The following is a 25636-nucleotide window of genomic DNA, read 5'->3' as shown; positions in this document are numbered from 1 at the left end:
TCAATCCTTGATTTACAAGCTCAAATTTATGAGTTAAAAATTATTATTCCACTCGCATATATTTTTTCCCTTGGCCGTTTTAGTGCTTGTGAAAGGTGAGGGGTTTGACAGCTCCTGGAAACAAAAGCCTTTAATATCTCCCCGAGCGAGGCTCTCCCAGGCAAGAAGAGAGATGCCAGGAGGGCTTTTCCTCCCTGCTGCAGATATCAGTCACTCCAGGGCAGCTCTTAACCAAACCGAGCAGAAAGTTTGCTTGAGATAAGCCAGGACTAATTAGCAAAGTCCGTTCTGGGTGCCTGGGGACTCCCCTGGGATTCTCCTTGGTGGCCAGATCAGCACTGGGCTGGGGGGTGAGGCTAGGTGGGGGGGGTGCCCATCAACCCCCCCAGCATTTTCGGAACCCTTCTACATTTTTTTGGACAGGCCCAGACTTGGCAGAGATGCGAGGGGACTCGGGCTGTGCGCGGCGGTGGCGGTGGCGGCCGTCTGCCTCAGAGGTTGCGCTGGGATTATTTTTAATCACTTCGGTGAGGTGCCTTCCCCCTCCTCCATCCCCCGAGTGACACCAGCGTTTTGGGCCTAAACTAAACTGGCAGCAGTCTTTAAAATATAACATGCGTGAAATACCAGGGAGCAAAAAATATCCTCTTTAAAGCATATGTCGCGCAGTGGCTTAGAGAGCTGGGGGATTAAAACCTTAGCGGAGCTTGGGAAATAATGCCAGAGCCCCTGCTGCACTTCATTAAAGTACATTTTTGACGCAGCTTGCCTTATTCAATAACAATTTAGTTGACCAAAAACTGAATCGAAAGGGACAGGCAACTGTGTAGCATTTTGTTGCATTTTCATTTTCAGCATTTTTTCATGTCGATTTGCCATCTGCTGCCCAGCGGCTGGACGGCGGCTGCATTCTGCCAGGGGCAAGGCTCAGCCCGGCTCCGGGTGGTGGAGGGTTTGTGTGTCTCTAAAAAAAAAAAAAAAAAAAAAATCGATGGAGTTGGGGTCGAGCTGGTGCTCCCGTGGGGTCAGCTGTGCTGGATGCTGGGGCTCACCACCATGCCCACCTCCCCACCAGCATCTCTGCTCAACCCACAGCCGCGAACCTCTCTCAGGGGTCCTGAAAGCTTGCTCTGGCCCCACCTGGATGGGGTGAGCGCCTTGAGTTTCCCCTCATCCCCACCTGCTGGGACGTAACCCCCACGTCCGCAGTCATGGCAGAGCCCAAATGACTTCAAAGCCGTCAGGGTGGCTCCATGGTGGCAAGCGTGGGAGTCCACAGGGTGGACAAGGCATTGCCACCGTGGCCGGTGTTGCAGTGGGGATGCTGGGTTGGCTTCTGGGTTTACCAGCCACCCGAATGCGATGTGCGTTTGTAGCTGGTTTGAATGGCAAAGCAGAGAGGAAGGGTTTTGCTGAGCTTGGCTGTTTCCTGTGGAAATTCCCATTTTGCGGAAAAAGGTGTTTTTCGGTTGGAAAACATGCTTGGAAGGAGAAGGAGCAAGGATGGCTTGGCTGCGCCTTAGCCCCAGGATGGACTGCAGGTGGTCCCCATGTGAATCTGTCCCTGAGGACATTTCGTGGTGTGGGGGGAAGGGATCCCACAGCCCGGGCACAGTGTTACTGACACAGGGAAACTCCAGCAGCTCTGAATACATTTGTGTTTGGTATTTCCAAAACCCTTGAAGGCAGCGCTCCATCACTCCATGCTATGGAAAGTTCATTGGGAGAAAGGAGCCAATTTCAGCCTGCAAGGGCCCGAAACGGCCACTCAGATGGTATCTAATTGTTTTCATCTCCTTCCTCCACCCGCTTCTAAAGTCGGGTGGATTTCTCTTCCCACAAATTGGCTCAAAAAGAAAAAAAATTGATCCCAGGTTGAGGTTTCTGTATTTCAAGTCTTTGGGGTGTGTTTCTCTTTAGTGCAGAGGGAACGGCGCAGATGGGCAGCCGAGGGACTGAGTATTTAATGTTCCCCTCTCCAGCCCAAGTGGCTTAAAGACATCCCAACTGGGCAGGGTGGCAGGAGGCACCGTGCAGTGGGGGTGCAGGGTACGGGGGCAGATTCTTTTCCTTTGCCTGGGTCCATATGGGGCTCACCTGCCTTAGAGTGCCTGTGTTTTCGGGTGCAGAGCCCCTGTTCCGCATCCAGCTCTGGGACCCCCAGCATGAGAAGGACGGGGACCTGTTGGAGCATGCCCAGAGGCCACCAAGATGCTCAGGGGGCTGGAGCAGCTCTCCTGTGGAGACGGGCTGAGTTGGGGTGGCTCAGCCTGGAGAAGAGCAGGCTCTGGGGAGACCTTACAGAACCTTCCAGTGCCTGAAGGGGCCCACAGGAAAGCTGGGGAGGGGCTTTTGACAGGGGATGGGGTGACAGGACAAGGGGTGATGGCTTTAAGCTGAAAGAGGGCAGATTTAGATCAGCTATCAAGAAGAAATCCTTCCCTGTGAGGGTGGCGAGGCGCTGGCCCAGGCTGCCCAGAGCAGCTGTGGGTGCCCCATCCCTGGCAGGGCTCAGGGCCAGGCTGGACGGGGCTGGGGGCACCCTGGGCTGGTGGGAGGGGTCCCTGCCCACTGTGGGGGGGTGGAACTAGGTGGTCTTTAAGGTCCCTTCCAACCCAAACCCTTCTGTGATTCTGTGCCCCTAGTCCACCTGCTATTGGGTAGGCCAGGTGCCCCACTCTGTGCCACCCACCTCCTTCAAGGTGGGCACAAGTTGCTCAAGGGAGAGCAGACACCAAAGGCTCACACAGAGGTGTTCTCCAGCTTCAAGTGTCCCTGACCATGTCTGTTCCCCACTGGAGCTCCGGTAGTATCTGTCCATCAAAGACCAGACACTGGGCTAGAGGGATGCTTGTGGTCCAGCCAAGTACTGACATTCTCCTCCATCTACACACCCTGTGCATCACATAGACCTCCCTTGGCCATAGCCCTCCTTGTGCCAGGCGAGCCAGGGAGCAGGACAGAGTTACGGGTCACACGAAGACTTGAGTGATGCTCCTGAGGTCAAGCGAGAGCAGGAGGGGTCCCAGGGGAGCCGAGCAGCCAGGTCCAAATATGGATCCACCATGTGCATCTTCTCCAGGAGCAGCCAGCCAATGTTCCCACAGCGTGTGTCACGCTTCCCTGAATAACCAAGGCGTTCATACAAACAAAACAAAGAAACCCTCCGTCTCTCCGGAGACAAGTCACAAACAGAGAGCCAGGCCAGGCCCATTGATGGAGCGGGATGCAGTGAATCACTCAACCAGCTGTAGTTTAAGCAATTTGGGTCAAATATGCACCCTGGCATCACGCCACCGACTTATCTTGCGTTTCACTTGTACCTCAGCTCAGGGTTTGCCTTGCAGTTGCTTTTAGTTAACAGTGAAGCCTGCGGGGTTGGAGGTGGGTACCTGTGTATGCAGAGTTACCCAAGGAATCTGCTTTGTTGGTTTTATTCCTATTTAATATCCTGTCAGCTTTATTCCTGGCTAATTTTTTAGTGCAGCTGAACACAAAGGACAGCAAGAATAGTATTAGCAAGGAGCTGTACCGGGCTATTAATGTTCCCTGTGGGTGCAGAGTGAACTTAGACACTCAACAAGTGCATAAACAGGTCCATAAAACGTGCCTGGGGCACCCCGGCGGTGCAGCACCGGGGGGCTGTGGGGAGACTGGCCCACCCCAGTGTGCAGCCGAGGGCTCGTGCAGCTTCGCTGTAGCAAGCCTGGGCCCAGGGGACCTTTCTCCAGGATTACATCAGTAGCATGAGGATGCTGAGTGTACTGTCTGGGAATCTGGAAGACGGGGGTTTGTTGTTTTTTTTCTCTTTGAGATTATGTATATGATAAAGTATGTTCTGACTCTCGGGCCGCCTGCAGAAAGGGATGTGCTACAAAAGCGACGTCGCCTGATTTTCCAGTACCTGGGAACTGGCAGCTCTGTGTGCTGGTGCAGTCATGGGCTGGGCTGGGGCTCGGTCCCCTTCTCCGCATCCCTGCCTGGTTTGGTACCTGGTGTTGCTGCAGGCAGGGACCGCACAGGCCCTCCCTGAGGGTAGGGGGCTGTGTGCGGCGCAGTCTTCTGCAAAATGGGGTCAGAACCGCCCCGCTGGGGTTCACTGAGCCACTGTGCTCTGCTGCTGCCCCAGGGGTGTGCCGGGGGTCCCGCGCCCTCCGGGACTGCCCCATGGCTATGGCAGGGGCTGGGCTGCGGTGGGGATGCTTGGCCAGCTCAGCACACATAGGTACCGCTGTGAGGATGCTCAGAACAGCGAGCAGCTCGGCCAGTGTGGCTTTAGCCACGTCATCTGTTCCTCAGCACTGCTCATGCTGTTCGGGTGACGCTTTACGCAGCTGTCGGATGCAGCTCTATATGGCAATAAAACCTGGGGGTTCCAAGCATTCCTGTCAGGGGATTATACCCCAAAAGGGGGAGTGAGGTGGGAGAGGGAGCAGAGGGAGTGCAGCTGGGAACCCTCCTGAGGCTGCGGGGACACATGGAGCTCAGCCTCTGAGAAGCGAGGGAGCGAGCCGGAGCCCGATGGGGATGGATGAGTGCTGGGAGGAGGAAGGCAGAGCAGGACTTTGCTGATCACCTGTGCCCCGGCTCCTGTCTGCAGTGCAGGAGCAAAAATGGGGGGAAGAGAGCAGGCCAGGGGCTCTCCCTTCAGGGACGAGCTGCTTTGCACAAGTGTTTGCTTGCGGGCTGGGGGAAGGCAAAGAGGATCCAGTTCCAAAATTGGAGGCTAGCTGGAAAATGGAGGTCTGCCCCCAGGCAGCTGGGGATTAGCTGTGGGGATCTGTGGAAGGAGGTAAAACGTCGGGCTTCCTTCGATCAAGATCACAGGAACATAGTTGAGCGCCGGCCAATGCATCGCGCAGGCCAGCGCTCTGCAGACAGACTCCACCTCCCAAACGAACCGCATTGCATCGGGCTTGGCAGCCCCGCTCCATCTGGCAGCCCCCTCCCAAAGAGGCTCAAAACTGAGCTCATACGGAGAAGCCAGAACAACCTCATCCCAGGAGAGGACAAGAAGAGGGCAGCAGGACTCGCATCATTTCTGGTGTCGGCGTTGGGTCTGTCCCGCAGGTGGAACAACCCCGGGAGCACCCAAATGGGTGGGAGAAGGGGCATTGAGCTGAGCATCACCCAATCACCCTTGGGTGCAGAGTGCAAGGAGGCCCTAGTCAAGACCCTTAATCACTTTCACAAGCCTTTCTGGACGGAGGAGGGAAAGGGGAACAACTCCTTGCCCCTGTTCCTGACTCAGCCTTGGCACCTGCCGAGGCTGCCCAGGGCTCTTGGCTGGTGGGGAGGGATGCTCAGAGGCACTGGTTTTTCCAGCCAGCATTGCTGGCCAGCTGAGCCCAGGGTGTGCTGAGCAGTGAAGCTTCTTTAAAAGTCCCCAAAATTTGCTCCGATTCAACATTTCAGCAAGAAACTGAAATTTTAGTATGGGAGGGGGAAAAAAGAATTAAGATATCAGTGGGGATCTGTAGTAGATCATTCAGATCCTCTATTCTCCCCAAGTAGAGAGGAGGCTGGAGTTGCTCCAAAACTTCAGTTTTAACCGAAAGAAGCTAAAATAAACAAACAAAAAAACCCAAAACCACTTGGCCGTGGTTTTTGTTGTCCCCTTCCCCCTCCTTTTTGATCGTCTCTGTCTTGTACAGCCCTGGTATAGGCAGATCACTGAGGATTTCACCCATCTTTTCAAAGTAGCGTAGAGGAAGAAAGCAGCCTTTGTCGAGGGGTTTCTAAAGTTCTCTGTTCTGGGAAGGTTGGAAATAGCACAAAAACATCCTTTCTCACTATATTGTGTCGCTTCCAGCTCTAAGCTCCACCACGACCCAGATGTTTAGATGCTGATGCTGAAAAGGAAAATACGAGCCATGGCGAGTAGGCCAGGAGAGTGGGGATGCTGTGTGAAATTTGCTTCTAGAAACTGGCACTGCTTTGGGTACAGTGTCTTTCTGTTTGAAGCAGGGAAGAGAATTAGAGAAGGACACTCAGACATTGAGAATTAATATCTTAATTCAGCAGGTACAGTGATGACAACTGCACATCTTATATATAATATAATATTATATATATATATATATACGGGCAACCGTATAGTTTAGCTTTAAGACAATATGCATGTTCAGCCTCAAACGTGTTCAGGGTTTGGTACTATCAAGCATTTTTTTCTGCCTTTTGATCTGATTGTCCCTATTTCACCGCATTGCTCCCAAGTTTTCCCAACCTTGGGACAGTTATTGCTGTGAGTTCATCAGTCTACTTTTTAAATTATCTTTATTCAGAAGGAGGAGGGACCTCCTTAGGCAGATGTATGGAATAACTCTGTTATTACCTAATTGATTGGACAAGGAAAGTTAAGCGTGAAACTCTTTAGTGTCCATACCCTCTCTCTAATTATCCTGTCCCAGCAAGAACATCTCTGAATGTCCGGTCCGTAGTCGCTCTCTAATTGTTCTGCCTCAGCAAGAATTTCTCCCAATGCCCAAGCTGCTAATCCATCCCTTCCAGAGGGGTCTCGGCAGGAGGTCTGCAGTCAGCTTGAGCCAAGCAAAGTCCACACTGATGTGGGAAGGGGGTGACCCCCCAACCTCTCCCGGCCCGTGCATCCCCACTGTGCCGGTGTCAGTGTCTGTCCAGCAGCTGGGACGTGTGTCCAGCTGGATTTTGTGCTGGAGAGAGGGGCTGGGACCGGACTGAGTGCACCCAGATGTTGATGGCGGGGGGGGGGAGGCTGCAGCACTGCTGTTCCCCTGCCCTGCCAGCTGTCCTGGGCAGAGGGATGTTGCGGGGAGAGGGGGGTCAAGGCACCATCTCCCACCCATCCTAACCCTGCTGCTGCCAGAGCACAGGTTGTCCTGGCCAAACCCTGGAGCAGGAGGTGGGAGCTGAGCTCGTCTCTGCTCTGGCAGGCAGAGGAGCAAGACGAAGTGCTTCGGCGCTGAGTGCTGGGAGCCTGAGCCCTGGCTCGGGCCGCACGCCTGGCTGCGGGCTGGTCCAGCCGCTGGGGCCCCGTGGCCGCTGCTGCGGAGGTGAGAGGGGACATTGCCATCCTACGCTCGCCTGCCTTCTCGGAGGGGTTAGGGCAGAGAGCGGTGTACTTTAAAAACAAAGCCTAGAGCCTGCAAAGGTTGTGCTGCTGGAGTGACAAGGCTGATTCACCGTCTGCAGTGGCAGGCAGCCATGGAGCAGCAAACCATATGGTCTGGCTGGGGGGGAGGAGGAGCTGGGCTCCATGCTCGCCCACAGACCCCAGGAATATGTCATGTGAGGGTCCCCGGGCACCCCGTGTGGGATGAGCACCATGGGGAGCCCACACATCCCTGCCCCGCGTCAGCCTGCGGCTCAGAGCCTGACCCTGGAGCACAAGCGGTGGGTTTTGCTTTGGAGGGATGAGTTGTGAGTCAGTGGTTGCAGGGAAAATGCCACTGCCTGGCCCGTCCGCAGGCTGCTTGCAGCGGGTGGACGGGTGCCTGGAGAGGGCACCCCCACCACTGCCCTGGGCTTGCACGGGGCTGAGCTGGTGTTCGTGTCTGCTGCAGGTCCCCGCCATCATGCTGTCCCTAGGCACCCTCCTTGCCACCCCCAGCTCCACATTTTGCCAGACTGGAGGGTGGTCAGAAACCTGCACAGTTTCTCCCCATCCCCATCGCTCCCACCCTCCTTTTTCCCTGCTCACACCTAATTCCATTTACTTCTCCCCAAACAGCTCCCCATAGCTTGACCATTAACAAACGGACTTGGCCGGAGGCCTGGGTGACCATTTGCATGCTAAACCTGCTGCCGCTGCTGCTGCCAGCCAGGCCCCGGGCACCCGCGAGCCATGCCGGCACTGCCAGCATCCCGCCCTCGGCGCGCCGCGGAGAGCTGCCAAATCGCGGCAGTGCTGGTGCCAATCCAGAGAGAAAGGGGCGAGGGAGCCGCACACAAAGAGCGGTTTATAGCCCAGCCGGGCACCTGACATGGGGAGGAGGGAGGGCTGAGACGTGCTTAGCCCTGATAATCCCCAGTTTGAGTTTAATATTTTATTTTTTTTTTTAATCAAAAGCACAGCAACAGCTGGGGCTGAGGCTTTCCAGGAGATGAACTCATGAACAACTGTTCAAAATAACTTTATTCGTACTGCTATTAGATCAGTCCACTGGGGAGCAACCAATTATTTTTGATTACTCAAGACAGATAAGGCTGGGGTAGAGCCGAAAACCATGCGCCGCAAGGGATCAAGGGCACCTCGTGGCTTATACATGTTGGTTGTGCTGCTCCCTGGCAGGTCATGGGCGCCCAGCACCCATGGGAGCCCCCGGCACCCATCCGAGCTGCCTCCACAGTGCCGAGGGACGGTGCTGGGGGAAGCACAGTGGGCTGGGGCGTTTTGCATGGGGCTGTGCAGGTGTGCACCGTTGCAGGCAGATGTGGGCCATTTTTGCCTAAAAACCAATCAACAGTGGTGCTGCAGAGCTAATTAGCCTGGCTGAGGTTGATCTGTCCATCTTGTTCGTAAGTCGCAGAGCCGGCACAGCATCAGCACAGGGGAACATGAAGGGTGTGGAGCAGGACAGGTCCCTTCCCAGCAGCCGAGATGAGCGATGCCAGGACTCACGGTGCAGCAGGCAGGTCCCGTGTGCCCCTGGGAGCATCGCAGGGGTCCCAGCAGGGCAGCACCTGGCTGGTCACCCTGTTCCCATCCCACATACCAGACTTAAAGCCCCATTAGTCAGCTGAGGCCAGTGCCGGACATTTTTTTGCTTTCCAGCATGACATCAAGCAAACCTGAGTGTGAGATCTGTTAGCCAGCAGGATCATGTCCCCAGGGAAGGAAAGGTGGAAGCTAAAGCACTAAAAAACTGGGCTGCAGGGAACAGCCTGCACTGGCCAGGAGACAGACTGCATGATCTAATAGGTCTTTTCCATTTCTCGCTCCTGTGATTCAAGAAGTCTTGTCACTAGGGATTTTTTAAAAATAGACTGGATGAAACAGAAGACGGTGGATGTAGGGATCAGTCCTGCCTTGGCTCGGAGGTAGGTTGGTCTAACAGGACTTTTCCATCGCACTGTTCCATGATTAATCGAGACAAGAAAAGAAAAAGGAAATTGATAAACACAATAGTAATTCCATCCAGGGTTTGCCTTAGTCAGGTTATTATAATCCTGACATCATGTCTTGAAAACAAGACTGGAAATAAATCTCTGGTAGATAATATCTACTGGCTGAGGATGGAGAGGTGCACCAGGCTGCCAGGGGCATGAGGAGTTAATGCCTTTGGTGGTCCCCTCCCAAAAAGCTTTTTCTCCTGATTTCACCGGGTGTTAAACCCACAACAGGAGCACGTGGCTTCCAAGGAGACCTCACACCTTCTTTGGCCTGGGTTCCTCATCCCTTCCTGCTAAAATCACGCCCTGCCTTGAAAAACAGCATTTTCTAAAGGCATCTCAAGGTGGTTGGGAAGTTTATTTCCTGCCAGATCATTTAATCAGAACAAACACTGGAAAATCTGTGTTTGGCTTCAGCTGCAGGTGTATCTAGTCTCCAGGCAGCCGTGGTCTCCCAGTGGATGCTCCACCACTAGGTCCATGTGGGAGCTGGTCCTTGACCATCCTGCAAGCTCCGCAGGGAGACCTCACATCTGGAGCAGCCTGAGCTATAACTGTTCCTGATGGTCCCATGCTCTGGAGGTGCAGCTCAGGTGAGACAGGACATCTATGTGATGCAAATCGGGATTTTTTTCTGTCCCTTTGGCCTTGATGGCTGCTACTGTGGAGAGGTGTGAAGGACAGGAGCAGGGTCGCTCAGAAATGCATCTTAGCCTGCAGACCCCTCCCCAGCCCTCACCAACGGCGCAGGGAACTCGGACATGGCCGTTTCAGGGAGGCAGATGAAATACTCTCTCTTTTTTTCCCTAAACGTTCTCCGCTAATGGAAGGTCTCAGTCTGGAATTGATTTGAGTCCAGTCACCAGAGCTGCTGCTGCCGGGGATTTCGTAAGAGTCCGCAAGGCCTTTAATCTTTTCCTCTACAAATAGGTATGATGTAAAACCCAAATCCTCACCGCCTCGTGGTTAGGAGTCTTGTGGCACTTGCAGCCGGAGCCGGGAGCGTGAGCCCTGGGGTCCTGGCCCAACTCCAGCTGGGGAATTTGTCAGTTTGACAGAACTTGTGTGTTCTGTCTCTGCATCCCCCCAAGCTTCGTCCATGGAAATCAGAGCTGCTCCTGTCCCGGCTGCTCCCGCTACACCACGGCACTACTGAAACAGCCTCGGCACCCTGCCCTGGGGAGGGATGCAGGGCAGGGGCAGGGTTCGCTTTTTTTGCTCATTTCATTTCTTTAACAAGTGATTTTTTGCCTGTGAGCGCATGCTCCACTGCTTTTCTGCAAGCAGCCCCTGTGCTGCCCTCCTCACCTCCTGGGGCTGCTGCCTCTTGCCCTGATGCAAGATCCCATGCAAAATCCCGAACAAAATCCCATCTGTAAAGGAGAAATCCAGAGGCAGATACACAGTTCTGCTGCACCTTCCAAAGGTCTGACCATCTCCAGCCCAAGAAATAGCCTGGCTACATTCAGACCCGGTGCAAGGCTGAGTGTCTTCTGGGATGAAACATATAAAAATAACCCCAGACCCTGCAATATTCAGAGAGTAAAGGTTTGAACATTTCACCCAGCAGTTCTCACGCAGCCGCTCCCTGCAGCCTGAGTAGATGGAATATATATTTATTATTTTTTTGAAACAGCGGCCCAGTTGCTGACTCCAGCAGAGGTTGTGGTGCAGAGGTGGGTTACAGGCATTTCTAAAACTCCTCCGTGTCCCCCCCGTGGTGATCTGCAGGCGACAGTGCTCTCTAGTGCGGTCCAGGCCCCCCCCCCCCCCCAGCCCCCCGGCCCCCTTTGGCACCATGAAATCAGCAGCTTAATGGGCAGGGCCATGTGTGTGGCAGACCCCTGCCCACGCGCCCTGGCTGGCAGCCCCTTCACCTGCTGCCTGGGGTTTCAGGTTTTTGGAAAAAATAAGGATCCTCAGCATCACCCTTGATTTTTTATTTCACCCTCCTGCTTCTGGGTGCAATCCTGGCCCCGCTGCAGCCAGCACTGGTATTTCTGCCGGGCTAAAGTACCCGCTGGAGACTCCCAGCCCCGGTGGTGGGCTCTCACGTTTTGGGGCTCCCCAGGGCATAGGCAGGATGTTGCAGAGCAGCCTGGCACCATGGGTGTCCCACTGACACGGCCCCTGCGCTTCCTCCTGACACTTTGGTGCTGCCATCCCCTGTTCAGATAATGATCAAGACTCTGGCGTGCCAACTAGTTATGTGACCCTGGAGCCATCGGCATCTCGAAACGTTTTAAGTTTATGGTTGGTCTTGATGATCTTAACCCATTGGTCTAGGTGATGCTTGGAGGTGTTGGGGACTGTTGCTCTTAGGTGTTATCCCTGTCAGCCACCCTTGCAGGGAATTTCCACCTTCCCATTGCTGATGTTTTTTTTCACCACTCGCACACTTGCAGCTTCCTCAGAGGACAAGGAGGATGAGGCAGACGAGGTCTGCGGCAAACCAGATCCTGCACAGCCGTGGAACAAGTCGTGACCCCTCTTCTTCAGGCTGGAGCACTACAGGGTACCTGCCCTCACCCTCCATCTCTCCAAACTCACTTGGACACTGGCGCAGGGAACTGTGAGCATCCCTGGATGATGCTACGCCTTTATGAGCATTTAATTGCACCTCCCACTAGCACTACCTGCCTTGCTTCACTTCTCTTAGCTCAAAATCTTGCCTGGGGATGAGAAGGGCCATGGCCACCTGGCCAGGACCGCCAGGCAACCCTGGCCACTCCAGCCTGTGCCACTCTGTCACTGCGGGGCTTTCACGGTGACCTCAGCCAACCAACGCTACATTCTGCTAAGGAAAAGGCTGTGCCTTCTGCCCAGCTCTCTTTAAAGCCAACTGGAAGTGGGGACCAAGCGCTGCCGGCGTGGCACCAGCACGGTGTGAAATCCGCCTTTGCCAGAGCATCCCTTTGCCAGAGCTCACCTACCTGGGATGGCAGAGGCAGGGAGGTCTCCAGCGGGAATGTAGATGCAGATGTTTAATAACACCGGGACATGGGAAGGGTCGTTAGCGTTCATGGCTATCGGCGCTGTTTAACCACGCACACGTTTATTTTCCTTGGCTCTGACAGAGAAATGTGCTCCTTGAGGACTTTTCATTAAGCAAAAAATTTATGAGAGAGAATGAAAATTGTGTTTTACTGTCTGAGGTCTTAGTCAGTGCTGTTTCTTCAGACATTTTAGTAATTCATCTTGGCAAAGGCTGAGAAAATTTCTCCAGTGAAACAAAAAATTTAACTTCCACATTTGGAGTCGGTTGCATCAGCCGGTTCCGTCGCCGGCATGGACTGGTGCCCGGAGTAATGACCTGATCCCCCAGGGATTCAAAACAAAAGCGAAACACCTCACAATTTATGTCCAGTGAAAAATAACGTGTACATGATGTAAAGTGTTATTGGGATTTGATGCTAATTTTAGTGGTCACCTTGGCTGCATTTGAGGAAGTTGCCGGTGCTGCCAAGAGCAAATTTACCTGATGATGAATGAGGAATTGGAGCATAAAATAAATAAATATCAGCAACACCTTTTTTTTCCTTCTTTTTTGGCAGATCGGTGTCATCCAAGGTCACACGTTTGTGCAGTAGGAGAACTACTGCCAGAGCTCAGTGCTTTAAAGTCATGTTTAAGTAAAGAGCAGCGTCTTTAAGTGCTGGATTTAAAAAGAATGACTGAAGTAGAGTCTCCCAAAAATTCTTGCCCATTGGTTATATTTTCGTGTCAGCACTAATCTTCTGCCCTTCTTGTGCTCAGGCTTGGAAGAGGTTTGCCATGAACTTCTGCAAAAATTCCTTGTTTTCCTCCTCAAAACCAGTGCTGCAAGCTCCCGTGCCAGGTACAAACTGCTCTATATTTAACGTTTTTCTCCTGATCATGGAAAAATTCAGAAAGCTGTGCTTCGAGATGGAGAAAAAGGAGGATTTTTTGACAAAACGCAACAAATCTCAACAAGCAGGAAAATCTTTTGTTTCCATCAGCAGTTTTCAGAGAGCGGGAACGATTCCTGGCCAACTCTCAGCATAAACTCCAGCCAGGCTCTGCTCGAAGGGAGGCAGAAGCTCCCCGTGGAGATGCTCATCCCAGAACGGCCCCAGGCAGGGGGTCGTCTCCGCTTCCCTCTGAAGCGCGCTGGCCACCGTCAGAAGACGGATACCGGACCGCGAGCCTGGGGGAAATACAGCCATTCCCACATTTTTATGATTTCTTTTAATTACTCCAGGCGGGAGTTTAGAAGGAATAAGTGTTTTCAGGCTCACGGCGCTGCAGCGATGGGAAGCAGAGCATCGGATGCGCGTTTCTCCCTGTGCTTCCCAAAAAACAGTGCAAAGCCTCCAGAAAGTTAAATCTGCAAAACACCTTGGGAGCAAAACAGGCAAGAGCCCTCCTGAAGGGACCCCTGGTCCCACAAGCTCAGGGGCAGCAAGTGTCACTGTCCACCCGCCCAAGCTGTTGCTAATTACTGAAAGTATTTTATAAAAGAAAAAAAAAAAAGTTGTCCCCTTAAAAAAAGCAAGTTTTATTTGTATGTGATACCAGTAATTCTGTGCTTCTGGAGATGGCCTTTAAAGATTTGGAGGTGGCCTTTAAGGATTTTATATCTATAGATAGATAGGTGGATGGATTGATGGATAGATAGATAGATGATAGATAGATAGATAGATAGATAGAAAAATAAATATGGCCTTTAGAGATATTTCCCCCCCTCAAAGGAGGATGTGGAAAGGAGATGTGTAAGGTTACGGAAATAACACAACTACAAAGGGAGGCAGACAGAAAGTTTGCATTACATTAAGCAGGAGAGATGGGACACAGCTGAATTTACAGCAGCCCTCAGAAAAATGATAAATGGGAGCTGTAATTTTTATTGGGGAGGGGAGGGCAGATCACGGGTGAGGGAACGGAATAATTAAAAAAGCATAAATTCGAAACGTGGCCTGATGGTTGGAAGTAGAAAGGCTTGTATGTAATGTGAGTTTCTTGTGGAACATGATCCAGGGCAGTGCATGGAAATTACCTGCAAAAAGATTTTCTATTAAGTCACATCAGGGTGAATTTTCTCATGGCTCTGCTGAGCGATGCCCCAAGAGGGGCGGCTGCGCTTCACCTCCCAGCGCTCCCGAACCCTCCTGCTGCAGCCGCCGCGCTGCTCCACATCAACCCGCCATGTAGTGCATACAGGGTGGGATTTGTCATGCAGGGCCAGTGCACAATTCCAGCCCGATACGAGCCCGGCGGGACTCTGCCTCTCTCCCGGTGGCTCTAGGAGAGGTTTTTGTTTCTGCACTCAGCCGGCAGCGCTGGGTGCTGGTCCCTGGGATGCGGGGCGATGCGCTGCCCTGGGGGCCACCAGCTGTCACCCAGCAAAGGGTGAGCCCCCTGTGCGGGAGCCTCCATCACTGGAGCATCCGCCCGTGCAGAAGGGAAGAATCCTGGCGCTCTGAGGATGTTTCTTCCCTCTGGCCCCAGGCTGAGGCCGCTCAGCACGTTGTCCGCAGGGGCTAATGGGACCCTGGCTTGCCCCTGGTGGGGATGCCCCAGGGGGAGCTGGCAGCTGCTCTCCCGTGGTGTAGGAGCTGCCTTTGCAAGGTGACAGGCAGCAGGGCTCCTGCCTGCACCACCACCACAGACTGCTGCTTCAGCAGGGGCTTGGTCATGTGTCTGCTAGCAAAAGCAGTCCCAGGGAAGATCACAGGGGCGAGGGCAAAGGTTTTACCAGCAGAGAAATGTCGGTGCTGTGTTTGTAAGCCTCACCCATCCCCCTTTCCCCCCCAAAAAAGAGAAAGCAGGATGAACCCTCACCCTAACAGACTATGCATTTATAATGGGCAGTGCTGGGCCCCCCACCTCTGCTGTAGTGCTGGTGCTTGTGCCCAGCCCAAGTCCCAGCCAGGCCCCAGATCTCCAGGGACGTGTCTCCGTCACAGGTGCAGCCAGAGCCCCTTGACCACAATGGCTTGTGCAGAACATCCCTCCTTTCCTTGCTCTGCATTTCGAAAGGATGCGCGTCCCCAGAGGATTTCGTGGCTTGCCATATGAACGGGATGACTCCACGTCTGCATGAGAGAAAACAAGGAGTGGGAACAAACCGAGCATCTTTCCATGACACATTTCCACCCACCACATGTTTCTCAAAAAACAGCAGACTCGCAGCACCCCAGACTTTCCAAGTCCTGTCCTGACAGCCAAGTGTGTCTCTGAACCTGCCTGGGTTCTTTGGGTTTGAGTCCACCTACTGATCCCTTTTTTGATGCCAAAATGCCTCCGCGAGCCAAATTTCCCTGGTAGTTGTCCTTTGGATTACTTTGGAAAATTGCACAAACCCTGGGTTAGAGCTGGCTGCGCCTCTCATCCGAGTGCCTAGGGCTTCATGGGGCAAAGACTAAAGAGCTGTGAAATGCAGAGATATAACAGATGTTGACATGTAGTGAAAATACTAGACGCAGGAGCCTAAGATAATAAATCTGAAAAATTAACACGTAGGAGAACGAAAAAAGGAGCAATATGTTTTGGTAATCATTCTGAACTGCTGAACCCTTCTCCTGCAGTTCAAAAATCTCTGGTATTAAGCAGATGTCATTCAACCAATGATTAACACATTACCGAATTTCTCCAGTCGTTTAATAAAAGTTTTACATAACATGCAGGTAATTGCTTCCAAATGTCAAGGTAACAATGTGGGCTTCTATGGATGGCATTGTTTCCAGCATCAGGTGAAAACCCCTCTTGTTGCCTTGCTATCAGGCGAAGTCCCATGGCGAAGACCCTGCGCCTGGCCAGCTGCTTTTCCCGTCACTGCTCCGAACGCCAGAGACAAAGAAACAGGCTGGGCAGAGTCAGAGCCTTTGATCTGGGGATGGTTTCATCCCTCCAAATGTCTGTACGGGCAGCAAATGGCTCTTGTGCTCCAAAACTGTGGCATAGGGATATGTCTTTTCTGTGATTTTTTTTTTTTTTTTTTTACTTCTCTTGCTAGAAAATCTCGTCGCTGCTGAGTGCAGGGAGGTGATGGAAAGAACAGGGAGAATGGGAAGTCTGAGCAGCAGCGATGGGGTGTTGCTTTTCATAGCAGCCCTTGTCCTGAACCCAGACCGTGCTCAAAATCTGATATCATCCATCATGAGATGGGGAAAAAAGTCATCCCAACCAGCTTACTTGCTGGCAAACTGTCCTGATGTAGAGCTGGGGGTACTTGCTTTGCACCCGTGCAGGATCTCGCTTGTTATTTTAGTGTTGGTGCAGGAGTGAAGCGTGAGAGTGATGGATGCTTGGGGACAGGGGAGCCTGGCAGGCTGCAAACCCCTTGCAGACCCAGCTAAATGCTGTCTAACAACTTTCAAGGCTGCAAATGAGCTTCCCAAATTATTAGAGCTGGAGAACAGGATACCTTTAAAACAACCAATCTGTCACGAGACATATCCTGTATCTGCCAGAGGCCAGCGTGACTCCGCTGGGGGAATCCGTGACAAAAATGTAGGGAAGGCTGTAAAAAATGCACGTTGATGTGGTTGTTTTGACACGACATTTCTTTCTAGGCAGCCTTAAGTGATTTCTGCTGCCATTGCAGCACACACCATGTCTGGTAACCAGCATCTCCACTATGGCTCTCGCTGCTGCTGAGAAAGCAGGATGGTCCTGCGGTCTTGTGAATGGAGAGACGTGCCATAGTGCGGATGCTGTCGGCAGAGTGCTCTGTGGCAGACCACAGCCAGCCCAGCCCCCCAGGAACATGCCCGGGTTACTTCATTTCTGTGTGCTCCAGCTCCTCGGCTGCAGAAGAGGGATTACAACAGCGCTGACCCTTCCCGGCCACCCTGAGCACACTCCGTGGCGGAGGATGCACAGGTAGATTCACTGCGGGGTGATTCTTGCGGGGGGTTAATAGCTGATGCCGCGGCCAAGACCCAGTTCCCATGTCAAGACTTTGGGCACATTCTGGGTGGCTGGTGCCATTCAGGCACCTTGCAGGACCCCACCTGGCCTCCAGCCGATCTTCCAGCAGGCTCAGGTGTCCCATATATCCTGGCAGCCCCATGGTTTGCCCTGAAACCCCGGAGCACCTCACACAGCACCAGGTACCTCTGTTTAGGGCCCTGATTCCCACCCTTGCTCCCCTGGAGGGTGGGTTGTACCCCACGGTGACCGCTGCCTTTGGGTCTCGTTGGTGGCCACCTTCGTGCCATGGGTTGATGGGGGCCACCATTTGTGACACCAGCACTGGGGCTGACTGAGTAGGTTTTCCAGCACCTGGGAAGTTTGGGCCTGTTCCCAGCACCACTGCTCGTGTCAGCTGCTAGGGATAGAATGATTTATGGGCACATTATTAAAACCATATTTTCAGCCTCAGTACACGAGGCAACCTGTCGGTGGTATTGGAGGCAACGTGCCTGGGGAGGATGGGGGTCTCTCAGACCACCTGGCTTTTCAATGGAGATAAACAGCAACAAGGCTGGGTAGCAGGCTGGCCCAAACCACCAGAGAAGAGATGCCAGAGCAGGTCTGGCCTCACTCAGGAGGAATAGATTAGCTAGGAACAGATTACTGTGTCCCACCTCCTCCCACGCTTAACATCATTCTTCAACTGCTTCTGCTCTCCATCACTGCCAGGAACCAAATTTCTGTACATAGATGGGCTGCTTAGGGACAGGGGAGGTAGTAACGTGGTCTGGGATGAGGGAGGCAGATGCAGATGACGGTGAACTGATCCAGCCATCTGCAAAGGGCACAGAATATCAGAACTACTGATGTGCCCAACCTGCCAGTGAGCAGCTGGGTGCATTCAGCATCTGCGGGGCTCTTCTCAGATGAGCTCATCACAGTTTCCAGGCAAATATGTGGAAAACATTTGCAAGGCACCTGCTCCCCCACCCTCACACCTGGAGACCTTCTGCCTTCACCTCTTTGAACAATCGGCTGTGCTCACTCATCACCTCTGGGACCTGGCCCTGCTCCTCCGGACCCACTCATCACGCCATGCCAGATGGGTCCCTCCTGCCTTGTAAGCAGACGAGAGCACTGTACGATTTCATGGCGGCGCTGGCATGACGTGCACCTGCCCGCAGAACGCTCGAGCACCTGCTGGTGCTGCACTGGCACACGCTTGTGTGCGTGGCAAGTACGGGGGCAAGCTCAGAGACCGAGGGGTACGCGCTTACACACAGCCCCGGGATGGCAGTGGGTGAAGTCGGTCAGAGGAAGAAGACAGGGTGGCAGTAGCATCACTGGATTTCCAAGCCTGGAAATCATTTTGAAAAAAATCAATTTCTCCTTTAAATAGGAGCATTTCATCTTTTTATCACATCCACATCAACTGCTATCATGAGTGAAAACCCAGCTCTGTTTTGTGCTCGTTTTGTGGCTTTATGAAGACATAAAGCTGTTGATCTTGGTTCCTGCCTGTCCCCATGGGACTCCTGGAGATAGCAGCGTGCTCCAGTGATAGCAGCTGTTTGCTCTCCAGCTCTGGTGCTTGCTTTACAGAACAAATCCCACTGCCTCCCACCTCTACCCTCCAGTCCAAAGTCCCCAAGCCCAGAGAAGTGAGGGCACCCCAGTTGGTGTGGCACAGCCCATGATGCGAGCCAGGCTGGGGAGCGCCGGGCAAAGGCTGGATGAAGCTTATGGAGATGGCTGCTTTGCTACCTTGAACTTAGGGCTTTTCTTATTGCTAACATCTGTGGCAGGGCAAGAGGTGTGCGAGCATCTACCTGTCCATGGGTGGCAGAGGGGGGGCGACCTTTCCGTGGGCCAGCATGGAGCAGCTCAGAGGGAGCGCGGCTGTGTGACTGCTGAAATGGCCTGGCAGGAGGTCTTTAAATTGCTCGATGTCTCTGTACTGAAAAGCAATACCTGCTGAGATTAAACCGTTTGGCCTCCTTCCCCCTGTCTCCAAGGCAAACATAGACAGTTCTATTCATACCCACAAGAAATACATATTTCAGCATTTGATTCTTTTTGTGTGTGCTTTGTTTTATCTAGCGCCATGGAGCTTGGATGTCTTTTTCATCTCATATTGTGATTTGGATGCAGCCTCTTTTATTCAGCCCTCTTGCTGCCTTCATAAAGAATAACAGCGGCAGTTGTTGTTTTTTCCCCTGGAGCATGGGCTGCTGTAAACCGAGGGAAACTACTTGCTGCAAGAGGGAGAGGGCAGGCAGGACACCACCGTGTCCATTTCCACAGCCGAGCTGCAGCCCCGCAAGCCGTGCCGTTTGGCTTTCTCAAGCCTTCATGGAGAGCTACAAATTGTCCTATAAAAATTCTTTTCTCAAATTTTATTTTTCTAAAGAGACAGGCCCAGCTTGTAAACCTGGGACTAAAATCTCCTACTTCTTAAATGGACAGCAAAGTCCAAGATAGAAGCCATGGCACTGAAATCTAATGGGGTCTTCAGATTCTGCCTCTCTCCCATCCCTAAATTTGCACCCAGAGCCACCTTTTCCTGGCTGGGGACAGCCCGGTTTGTGGGCTTGCTGGGCCCCATCTCATGCAGCCTCTCAGCAGCTGCCATAAAGGAGAAAACCTTGCGAGGACATTTCTGCTTATCTTCCAGGTGGGAAGGGACAAGAGCTGCTGGCCCTGGTGCCAGACTTGAAGGATGTGGTCCAGCCTCACCTCCACCTTCCCGTGAAGGGAATTTGGGATGAGGATGGACACTGCCTCTTCCTCTCCACATCCAGCTTGGAAGTCATGCAGTATGTGTACCAAAGAGCCAAAGGTGCGTGAGCCCTGTCCTGAGATATCATCCATCTTGCTGTCGGTGGCTGTGCTGCTGACACCTGTGCTTCCCCCTGCGTATGCCATCAGCTCCATGGCGTGGCCCAGGAACAAGTGCAGCCAGGGTCTCAGCCCCGCCGGTCACCAGCTGCTGATAAATTGCTTTCCCGGAGATCCATCACTTCCTGTTTGCCATGCGAAATGCTTGGGCTGCCTGCACGGAATGGCTCTGCCGGATACCGGGGAGAGGTCCCCACCCACGGTCATGCTTGAGACACTCTGAAAAACAGTTAAGAAAAGACGGGCCCCACATTGAAACCGAGAGAGGGGAAGGGCTGGGGGGGGGGGGGGTGAGGGGCGGGATGACCCAGGCCTGCCCCTCTTCACTCCTTCTTCCCCTCCATCCCACTCCAGCCTTGCTCCATGCCTGGAGGTGGACAGCATCCAGGGCAATGTGTGTTTGGGGCTATCTAAGATGCAACAAAGAACCTCCCATAGATCTGAATTGTACAGATCCTCCCATCTTAGTTATTTTCACCCTAATTATAAATAATGTGCTAAGCAGAAATTTCTTCATCTGGAAACCTTTAGGCACTGGTTCCCAAGCATCCAGCTTGGATTATCTCCTAAACAGGGTGCTGCAAACCACACCATTCTTTCCCTGTTGGGCCTATTGCCACGGTGGTTTCCAATGATCATGAACAATCCTGGAAGCAAGAACGTCTTGTGTCAGCACGTTGCCCTTGAGCCTTGAGTTGGGAATCACAGACTTTAAGACATTTGAAATCTGTGTCTGGCATTTGTGACTAGTGTCATGCTCTGACCTGAGAGAGGGATGTTTTGAACGGGGCTGGCTGTGTGAGTTACCCAGAGCAGTAACCTTGGGACCCACAGCATCCAGGAGGCAATGCCCAGCAACACCCTTCCCAGCGCTATGATCTGGTCCTTCGCGCCCAGGTAAATACGTGGTTCTTACTTTATTAAAAAAGATCATCCTCTCTTTGTCTTGGGCTGTGTGGGCCCAAAAGCAGGGCCAAGGCTGCTCTGGCTCTTGTTTTCCTAGTCGCAAAGTGCCAGGTGAGAGATGGCCGGTCCCATCCCTGCTAATGAAGCCGCAGGTGCAGCCCTGCGGCAGCCGGGGCAGAGGAGGCAGGATGGGCAGGGTTGGGAACAGCATCTCTTTGGCCACATGCATCTCCTCAGCTGCACAGACCACCGAAGACAAATGAACTGGAGGAAGCATTTCCTCTGCCGAAGGCTCACAGCCGGGAGGTTTCTGTTCACAGTGTAGGTCAAGAGTTGAAAAATGAAGAAGAAAGGAAAACGGATAGAAAGATCCATCTTCCCTTATAAAATCCCCAGGGCAGGGGGCATTTGGAAGTCATTTTTCACTGAGCTGAGAGCTGTTTCTGGCCCTTTAGCAGACATTATTCTCTTCTCAAACCTCATAGTTTGGGACATGGGAAGTGTTTTCCCGCCATCTTCCCGGGTGTTGGAAGAGGAACATTATCCTGGCTGGAAGACACTTCGCACCTTCCTCCAAGGCCAGGGACCACAGGGGTTTGGGGTTTGGGGCAAGCTGGAGCCCAATGCATGCTGAAAATGGCTCTGTTCCTCAGCGTGCAAATGTTTTAAATGCATTAGGGCTGAGATGCAAAAAGAAATTAGTGGCTTGGATTTGCCGGTTAAGAGGGACAGCTTTTGAGGGGGGAAACCCATGCAAGAAGAGGAAGGAGAATTTCAGCATGGTTAAAGGAAATCTAAATAAAATTTCTTTCTGGAAGGAATTCAAGAAAATTATTTTCCTTCTGTGTTTCTGTCTCTCTTCTTCTGGCTTATAAAAACACCTTGGCTTGGATATTACATCAACTCTGCCTTTTATTAAAAACCCCTGCTCCGGTTGTGCAGATTTCATGCTGTTACATGAAAGTAAAATTTTATGACCAGAAGCTGAAATTAGGAAGGAAACTTTTTTTGTTGTTGTCGTGGGCTGGATTTTGTTGGTAGTCATGAGGGTTTGTTTATTTTTGCTTTTTCTAAAGCACAGCCAACTCCTCCGGGTCTCAGCACTCCAGGCTTTCTGGGGGATGCATGTTCCAAACAGGTGCTAACGCGGGGGAAGCTGAGCCCTGGACTGAGCAAGGGGATGGGCGATGTCCTCCCTCCACCACTGTGGTTGCCTTCAGGCAAGCAGGGTTTTCATGGCCGTGTCAGAATAGGGCACATGCGTGGGAGAGCAAATGATTTTCATTGCTTGGGGACAGGTTCTGGGTGTCCAGCCTGGAACAGTTTCATGATGTGAGCCAAGTAACTGTAAAAGTGCAAGTTCTTCCCTCCTCTCAGCCTCCCCTGTAAATCCAGATCTGATGGATGATAGTTTGGTTTGAGCCCGTATTCAGCACCAGCTGCTTGTTGGCTGGGTAGTGCCAGCAGACTTTTTTTTTTTTCTTGCCATCTCTCGCTTAAATGTAGTACTTTTGGTTTTGCATTAAATCCTCCCTCCTCTGCTAAAAAAAACTATAGAACGGTGAAAAGATGTTCTAAAAGGTCATTCAGACCTTCCTTGTTGGGTGAGCTGTAGTGAACCGAAGGAGTTACTGCATCTGAAGATGTTAAACGAAATGTTGCATGGGGTTAGATGAAAGTTACAGCTATGAATGATAGTACTGGTTTCTTGTGGAACCTTGGCAAGGCGGCTTTGTATCTCCAGGATCCATCCCCACAGCCACTGGTGCTCCCCAGCCCTTGGGACAGATCCAAAGACCCACAGGCTGGTGGGAACAGTGACATGGGGCCATCCCACCCACTCACTGAGGCTGGGGACCTCTCCCTGCACAGCTTCTGCTGCAGTGCTGTGGGGATGGAGCTGCCAGAAGACATCTCAGGGGCCTTCAGGGCATGGAGCTCCTCTCCCTGCAGCGTGTCCGCACCACACTGGGAGCGGAACTGGGCTCCTGCCACTCCAGAGACACTCGCCACAGTTGGGATGGGGGATGTAGGTCAAGCCCCATGGCCCCTCCATTTCCTTCCAGCCCAAATGTCTGTGCAACCTACTCCTGCCCTTGGAAGATTTACAGAGCAGCAGTAAGTATTTCACCAGCTCTTTATTAATAATGCAGCAATAAAAAAGGTGCAGCCTTTCTTTCCAAGGACTCGCAGAGCCTTTAATAATCCAAGGAGGGATTTGGCTCCCCCCAATAGATAGTTTACTGGTGGGCATGCTTTACAGCCCCTTTGTTAGAGCGGGGCTGTTCCCCCATCATCAGAGTGCGAACTGAGGCTCTGTGATGGGCTAGTCCATAAATCTCTCCCCTCTAATCCTTTCCTTTCTACTGTTTGCAAACTGGGGGAGGAGGGGGTGGACTGGTCTAGGCAGGCCAGAGTTTTAACCCTTTGTGCTTTTGGGGATCTTCTCTGTCTGGGCAGGAGATGACGGTGTGTGGAAGGAGGGCTGTTCCATGGCAGCCTTTTAGAAGCAAGTCGTTATATTCAGCAATTAAACCCCAAATGACAGCTTAAAGAGCTCCTCTGGAAGTTTAATAAGTCCACCACTGTATATAAGAAATAAATCTGGCTGCATTACAATCACTTCAAACTACTTCGGCAATAAATGCAGAACTCTGCTCTTATTCATCCATTACGTGGGTAACGTTGCTTCACTCCTTGCTTGGTTTCCAGGGCTGGGATGCCAGAGGAGGACCCAGCTCAGTGCTCGGAGCCAAACCAACATTGCGGAGATCACAGGTCTGTGGTAGGGAGGTGGGGTGATCCAGTGCTTCAGTCTGGGGCCACCTTGAGTCTGAAACTAAGCACGTGTGGGCTCTGCGGAGGTGAAGAAACCCTCTGAGCCAAATGCCAAAATCTCCTTTTGCTCTGGGGCTGGCAATGTGTCTCTTGGAAGAGGCAGCATGCCCTGACTGCCTGAAGGCTGCTCTGACATGCAGAGGCGATGGGGGAACTGGGTCAAGAACAAGAGGCAAGGCAGCGATTTTGGTCTTCAGGGGTTTTGCGCAAACACCTTCGTCAAGGCCAGGTTTTGATAGACTGGACTGATGCTCTCATCTTACGACTCCAAACCATTTCTTGGTCAGAAGTGGATGTTGATCCTCCCAGTGCCCACTGGAGGTCGGGAAGAGGTACGAGGTCCATCAGCGGTCACCTGAGGTTCACAGAGAATCTGGGAGCAGACCTTGCGCACCATTCAGTCTGCTAATCTGAGGCTTCCAACCCCTCCTGGCCCTGTTACCTCAAATATGCCCAGTACGGGATACCTCTGTACCAGAGAGAGACAGGAGCAAGCCCAGGGCAGGATCCGGCCGGTGAGGGGCTTCTGTGAGAGCCCTGTCCTCTCCTCCTTCCCCCCTCCAGCTGCACCCATCTCCATCTTCTAGGTATTGCAGTGGTTGAAAAATGAACTTTGTGTCCATTTTATCATAAAAGATCCCGAGCTTTTTAAGCCAAGCTTTATAAACAGTGATGAAAGGTCCTGCAACGGGCAGAGGTCTGCTTTTGAAATTGAACAAATTGTCGTTTTATGGTTCCCGTGTGTGGGGGGTGCCGTAAATCTCTGAGCATTTAACGCATCTGTTCTTTTCCAACCACGCTACCAGCATCTCAAGGAGGAGAGGGAGAAATATCTGACATTTCCTGACATCGGCTGCTCTCACGGCCCCCGGGAGTTCCTCAGAAAAGTTTTTAAAGTAATATTTATGGATGATCATGGTGAATCAGGCCCTAAAAGGTACAGAGAAAGGACTGTTGTTCATTAACATTTGGAAACTGTGCACTGAGGATTTCCCTGCGGAGGGGCAAAAGAAATGGAGTGAAAGTGAAATAGCTTTCAAGTTAATCCAGATCTTTTTTAACATTATTGTTGGTGGTAAAAATCAGAACCTTATTTTTGATGGAAAAAAAAAATAAAGACATTTTTGGGATGGTTTTCCTCAAAAATGGTTTTTCTCTCCAAAATTCCATAACGAGTTTCTTAGCAAGGATATTTGTTCTTACTGATACGTGGATACATGGCTGAGTTTTGGTCTTTGTTCATACACATCACCATGCTAAAACAACAATACATCTGCTCCAGCTAATAATCTAGGAATAGCTTCAATTTGGTGGTTTTTCCCTGAAGATAACTTCTTTATTGCCACAAACCACTTAGCTTCAATGTGATAAAAATGTTCCTAAAGCTTTGCACTCACAACGGCTTTCACGTGACATTCTCCAAGTTAAACTTCCCCATCTCAGTAAATAACAGACCTTTCACTGAGACTTGTAAAATCCCAGGTTACTCAGTATTAATTACTTGAGTCTGATGAATAGGAAAGCTGAGCACAGGAGGGATGGTTTGGTAGAGCATGAGTGGAACAGCATCCTGGGGGTTTGACTTTCAGTGCCTTTTCCTAAGGGCAACGCTGGTGCCCTTGTGAGTCGGTTAAAAGCCTCCTATAGACTTCATTGATAAGACAAACTCCCCAGAGGTGAGCCAGGGTTTGTCCTTCAGCATGTTTATGTAAAGTACCTTTGGAACAGATTTATTCAAATGAATGCATGGAGAAGATAAGGCCACACGTGTCCTCTGAGCTGCCTGTTTCTTTCAGTGTAACATCTTGAGGCTTATCTTGAGTGTGCCTGAGATTAGAATTAGCCAGAGAAAGAGAAAACTAGGCTGTATTATCAAAACAACATTCAGATCCCTCTGTAATCCCCAGGGGTTGAACTTCTTGGGACTTTCGCTGTGACCCTGCATGTCCTGCTCCCAGAAGGGAACACCAGGCTCCTGCAGCTCCCAGCACCAGCCCATGGCATTTTCTCAGGGTCTCCTAGCCGT

The 25636-nt window shown here is 52.0% G+C and overlaps 1 long non-coding RNA gene across 2 annotated transcripts in view; it reads left to right on the top strand.

The window, feature by feature from the left end:
* Nucleotides 1-25636, top strand: part of LOC119146268 — a 40213-nt gene that overhangs the window by 4498 nt on the left and 10079 nt on the right. Inside the window, exon 2 of one of the 2 annotated variants that reach the window (XR_005103685.1) lies at nt 16626-16935. This is a non-coding gene — a long non-coding RNA (uncharacterized LOC119146268). Of the gene's footprint in view, nt 1-11495; nt 12617-16625; nt 16936-25636 lie in introns of those variants that run through there. The other variant, XR_005103684.1, reaches the window with a different exon arrangement.

Source organism: Falco rusticolus, chromosome 4 (genome assembly GCF_015220075.1).
Source record: "Falco rusticolus isolate bFalRus1 chromosome 4, bFalRus1.pri, whole genome shotgun sequence".
Taxonomy (NCBI): domain Eukaryota; kingdom Metazoa; phylum Chordata; class Aves; order Falconiformes; family Falconidae; genus Falco; species Falco rusticolus.
This window is presented reverse-complemented; position numbering and strand designations above follow the sequence as displayed.